The sequence below is a fragment of the Cupressus sempervirens genome, chromosome 4 (assembly GCF_028749045.1).
Source record: "Cupressus sempervirens isolate cs-2001-9-10 chromosome 4, ASM2874904v1, whole genome shotgun sequence".
Lineage (NCBI taxonomy): Eukaryota > Viridiplantae > Streptophyta > Pinopsida > Cupressales > Cupressaceae > Cupressus > Cupressus sempervirens.
In genome coordinates, this window is record NC_143121.1 from 657023608 (window position 1) to 657029607 (window position 6000).

Here is a 6000-nt window from a genome sequence, read left to right on the forward strand (position 1 = left end):
TTACCTCAGGGCACAATTGTACCCCAAAAATTTAACCTTGACTTGAACTACTTTGATTAAATTTTTGTTCGTAGATCCCAAATGTTTGGTGAAAAGGGTATCGAAATCTACACTTCAATTCACTATTCCACACCTGCACCTGCAAGAAAATGGTTTTGTTTTTTGGATGAGGGTTTTGCCTTGGTCAAATCCTAGTTTTGAGTCAACCTTGAAATGTAATTGAAATTATAATATGTATAAACAAATAAAATGGAACTATTCATGTTGCTTATCTTGAAATCCTCGTGGAGGATTCAAATCCTTGAATCCACAAGTACAAATGCTCCAAATATATATAGAAACGTATGTAGGATGTCTCAAATCAATGACATTAGATCTTCAACACCAATCTTGAATGGATCTTTGAACTGGAAGAGGCTTGGATGAATATGGATGGAGAAATCTTCAACAAGAGGTCTCCATCGAGATTGAATCCTTCAATAGCTAACGATGGATCTCCTTGATGAATTGGACCTTGAACACTTGAATGTTTGATAATGGATCATCTAATATCTTCTTATGAAAAGTAGGTAGTTGCTCCTAGTAAGTGGATGTCAAAATGAGGTAAGAAGGCTTCCTTATATAGAGATCTAGGTCACAAAATTCTAGAGAAGGCTGACATGGGAGCATTATGTCATGTCCCCTTTTCAAATAATTAAAAATAATAATCTTTGCTAAGGCAGGCAGGCTCAAAAAGGTGAAGTTTCGGAAAAAGGGGCTAATCTTTGGAAACCAATGGACTAATAAATGAAAATTATCATTGAAATATGTTTTATTAACCCCTCTTGGATGTGAGTTAGGGTTATGCCCTCTTTTAAGAGATTTGGAGGCATTTTGGGCTTATTCCAGAACTTGATTTTGCTCATTGCTTTGTTGTTCTTCAGAGGTTGCCAAAATTGTGGAGAAGGAGACTCAAGGATGGAAGTTTGTAGGTTTCCAAGAAGGCTAAGGATGGGAGTTTAAATCCATTCCATTTGCAAGCTCATGTAGAGTTTTCCCTTGTGCTGAACAATGCAAATTTGTGGGTTTTCGAGTGTGTTTTTGAAAGAGTTTGGTATTTTTGGTTGAGTATTTCATATCAGTTTGGGTTGCTACTATATTTTAGACATTTAGATGTTAAAATAGAGCTGAATATATGTATTTGGTCATGATTATACTTCTGTTATAGATTATTAGTGTTCTTGTGGTGTTTTCGGGCATTTTTGTGTTAATTTTGGAGCCCGATGAGCATGGTTTTTGTCCTACGATTGGGAGCTATTGTGTAAATGCTATACAGATCTGGACATGTTATTTTAAGGCTGTTATGCTAGTGAAATTTTTGTAAAAATTTTTACTTTCAGATTTATTAATAATATGTGAAGCTGTGAAGTTTTTGGCACTATTTCGGGCATACCCGATTTGGGTTTTATTGAGAAATTGGTGGATCTTTGAAATATTTGGTTGTTTGATTTAAAAATCTGATTAGAGGCTTTAAATATAATATAAAATCAGAAAAGGGACATTTCAGTGGCATCAGAGCTATGATCTTTCCAGCTTGAGGGTTTGTAGAAGTTTGCATGCAACCAAGTGAAAGAGAAAAGAGATATTTGCAGCTAGAAAAGAATAAAGAAATTTTGATCAAACCTCCAGTTAAACTTGTAAAAGTACAAAATCCAAGGAAAAAGTATGGCTGATCAAGATGAGATGGCAAATAAATTTTTCCAAGACATCCAAAATACAAAGAAGCAAACAGTGGATAGTTTGGCAGAAACTAGAGAGGCTTTGCGAATATTGACAGAAAAACTGCAAGGAGTTGCATCTATTAATGAGAAAGGGAGCACTTCAGAGGAGCCAAGAAATATGAAACCCATGCCCTCTAAATCAACAAAAACTATTTTTCTGCCTGTAGTTGAGCCACCAGTACCAGATCCAGCCCTTAATTCAGTGGAAGAGGTTATAGGTAACTTGATTGCATTAAGAGCTACTTACAATGGCTTAGATGATGACTTTAGCAGCTCGGTTCCTTTTAGAGTATATGTGGATATGATGAACACTTTGATGCCCAAAAAAGAGTATAGGAGGGAGCATGGCATAAGTGGAAGAGAGCTCAAAAATAAAATAAGCAAGTTTATAGCACCTACTTTTGATGGAACAAATAAAATCTCAGCTAGAGCATGGCTACAAAAATTACATACCTTCTTCAGACTTAACCCCATGAGGAGAGTGATGTTGTTCAATTTGCAAGTCTACACTTGGAAGATGCAGCCTATGATTGGTGGTATCATGGAATGACTACTCAAGGTCATGATTAGGTAACTACATTTGATGATTTTAGTCAAAGTGTGATAGATAGATTTGACCTCAAGGATGATGAAGTGTACTTTAAAGAATTGTCAAAGTTGAAGCAAACCAAATCAGTTAATGAGTATATAGAAGAGTTTCAAAAGGTGGTTGTTATGGTACCTGATATGAGTGAAAAGAGGATTGTTTATCTTTTTTTTGATGGTTTGGAAGATTCTGTAAAGGGTTTGGTTAAGGCTTTCTCACCCTCAACCTTACAGGAAGCTATCAAAAGAAGCTTGCAACTTGAAACTTGTGTGCCTATGAAACCAGTCACTAATAAAAAACCCCCAAATCTTGGGCAACATAAGGGGAATTTTTAGAAAAAGACTTTTCCAACACTACCACCAAAAGATGTGATAAATGTGGCAAAAAACAAGGTAGATGAAGAGACTAGGAGTGAATTACGAAGGAAAAAGCTTTGTTTCACTTGTAGAGAACCATGGGTTCCGGGACACAGACGTTTGGGGAAAGGTCAAGTGCACTATATTGAAGTTGCTTCAGAATCTGATTCAGATGAGCATGAGGAATTTCATGACACTAAGGAGGAGGAAGAAGAAGAGAAAGAAAAAGAAATCAGCAAGGATGGCACTTTAGCAGCATTATCAGGAGTCCCAAGATACCATCCCTTTCAAATCTGAGGGGTACTAGTAGGGAAAAGGTTGATAGTTCTTCTTGATAGTGGGGCAACTCACAATTTTATTGATGACGGATTTGTAATGAAAAGAGGGCTTAAAGTAGAAGATTTTGAGGGATTCAATGTTACTATAGCTGATGGATTCACTATGCCTTGCACACGGGTGGTGAAACAACTCAAGATGACCTTAGGAGATTATGAGTTATGTGATGACTTCTTTGTGGTTGGCACTGGGGAGACAGATCTTGTATTGGGTGTTCAATGGTTGCACTCTATTGGAGGCTATTACATGAACCATCAAACTATGGAGTTTAAATTTCATTCCAATGGGAAAGAAGTCTTATTGAGAGGCTTATTGAATGAAGCACCTAAGGCGGTCTCTGCAAAGAGGATGGAGAGGACTTTTCGAAGAGGACAAGTAGCATGGGTAGAAGGAGTCATAATCCATCCAACAAGCTCTCCAAAGAATCAAGGTAATTTCCATTTTGAAATTCAAAAGATTCTTGATAAGCATAATATAGTTTTCAATGACTTGCCTCCAGGATTACCACTAGATAGAGATTTTGAGCATGTTATAGAGTTAGAACAGGGTGCCAAACCAGTTATAACAACCTCATACCACCATCCAAAAGGTTATAAGGAATAAATTAAAAAAACTATTAAAGAACTCTTGGACATGGGATTCATAAGGCCTAGCTCTAGTCCATTTGCATCATTTGTGGTACTTGTCAAGAAAAAGGATGGTACAATGAGAATGTGTATAGACTACAGGGCTCTAAACAAGAAGACCATAAAAAATAGGTATCCCATAACACACATAGATGAACTCATTGATGAGTTACATGGTGCTATATACTTCTCAAAAATTGACTTAAGATCAGGGTACCATCAAATCCAAATGAGGAGTGAAGATGTGAAAAAGACTGCTTTCAGATGTCACTATGGGCACTTTAAATTTCTTGTTATGCCATTTGGCCTCACTAATGCACCTACAACATTCCAATCTTGTATGAATAAGGTATTTAGCCAGCATCTTCAAAAATTTGTTTTGGTGTTTTTTGATGATATCTTGATTTACACTAAAACATGGGAAGAGCATCTAAAGCACATAGACACTATTTTTGAAATCTTGGAGCAGCAATCCTTCTATGCTAAGCTATCTAAATGTGAGTTTCGTTTGACAAAGATACTATATTTGGGACATATTATAAGTTCTAAAGGAGTACAGGTTGATGAACAAAAAAATCTAGGCAATTTTGGATTGGCGTCCATCCACTAATCTTACACAGTTGAGAGGTTTCTTTGGGTTTTATAGCTACTATAGGAGATTTGCCAAGGGATTTTCCCATCTTGTTGCCCCCTTGACTAATTTGACAAAGAAAGGATCTTTTTTTTGGATAGAAGAGGCACAAAAAATGTTTGATAAGCTTAAGGAGGTAATGAGTTCATGCCCTATGCTTGCAATTCTAGATTTCTCTTTACCTTTTGTTGTTGAATGTGATGCTTCTAGAGAAGGTATAGGGGCTGTCCTAACTCAAAGGGGACATCCAATAGCATTTGAGAGTAGAAAATTAAATGAATCAGAGAAAGGTTACTCCATCTATGATAATGAAATGTTGGCAATCATGCATGCACTTCATAAGTTTAGACAATATTTGGTATGTGGGAGATTCATTGTAAAGACAGACCACAATAGCCTCAGGTTCTTCTTGAACCAAAGGGATTTGAATGATCATAAAAAAAAATGAGTAAGAAAATTGCAAGCTTATGATTTTGATATTGAATACATGAAAGGAAAGAATAATGTGGTTGCTGATGCTCTCTCAAGAAAGCCCACATTGTGTTCCTTAACATCTATCTCTCCTGATTGGAAAGTCTCCATAATTTTAGAGTATGCTAAAGATTCCTGTGCCACCAAGATTTTGGATAAGTTAGTTGATGATAATAGGTACAAGGTTGTTGATAAATTTATTTATTACAAGAAGAAGATCTTCTTAGTGCCAGGATAAAAAACTAAGGAGAGGATATTGAGGGCCTTTCATGACACACCTTTGGCTGGTCATCAGGGATACTTCAAGACATACAAGAAAATTTGAGAGCAGTTTTCATGGAATGGTATGAAGGAGGATGTCCTTAAACACATTAGGGAATGTATGGTATGCCAACAAAGCAAGAGTGAGCAAATTTTTCCTGCAGGGTTGTTGTAGCCACTTCCTATTCCTGAACAAAAATGGGAAAGTATTTCCATGGACTTCATCACTAGTTTGCCCAAGGTTCAAGGTAAGGATTGCATATATGTGGTGGTAGATAGACTAACTAACTATGCACATTTATTTCCTATCACATCTAATTTCAAGGCATCACAAGTGGCCGAATTGTTCTTCAAGAAAATTTTTAGATTACATGGCCTGCCTAGAAACATTGTCAGTGACCAGGACAGTAGATTCCTCAGCTCTTTTTGGAAGGAGCTCTTTCATTTGGTAGGAACTGAACTCACTCCCAGTACTAGCTATCACCTCAAACAGATGGACAAACAGAGATAGTTAATAAATGGATAGAGGAATATTTGAGGAACTATGTTTCAAATCAACAACATGCTTGGGTGAAATGGTTGCACCTATGGGAGCATTGTTACAATACATCTCATCACATGTCTATTGGTATGCATCCTTTTTGTGCTCTTTATGGTTATGATGCCCTTTCCTTTGTTGATCTAGTACTTTTAGATAGAAAAGTACCTATAGCAAGTGATTTTGTCAAGCAAAGCCAAGACATAATAAGGTCCCTCAAGGATAATCCACAACATGCACAGAACCAACAGAAGTTGTATGCTGATAGGAAAAGGACTGAAAGATCTTTTGAGGTGGGAGATTTGGTATTTGTTAGGTTGTAGCCATATAAGAAAAGCACCCTTAAGAGGAGTGGGGCAGAGAAACTCAAGCCAAGGTTCTATGGGCCTTATAAGATCATCAAGAAGGTAGGAGAGGTAGCTTATGAATTGAAGC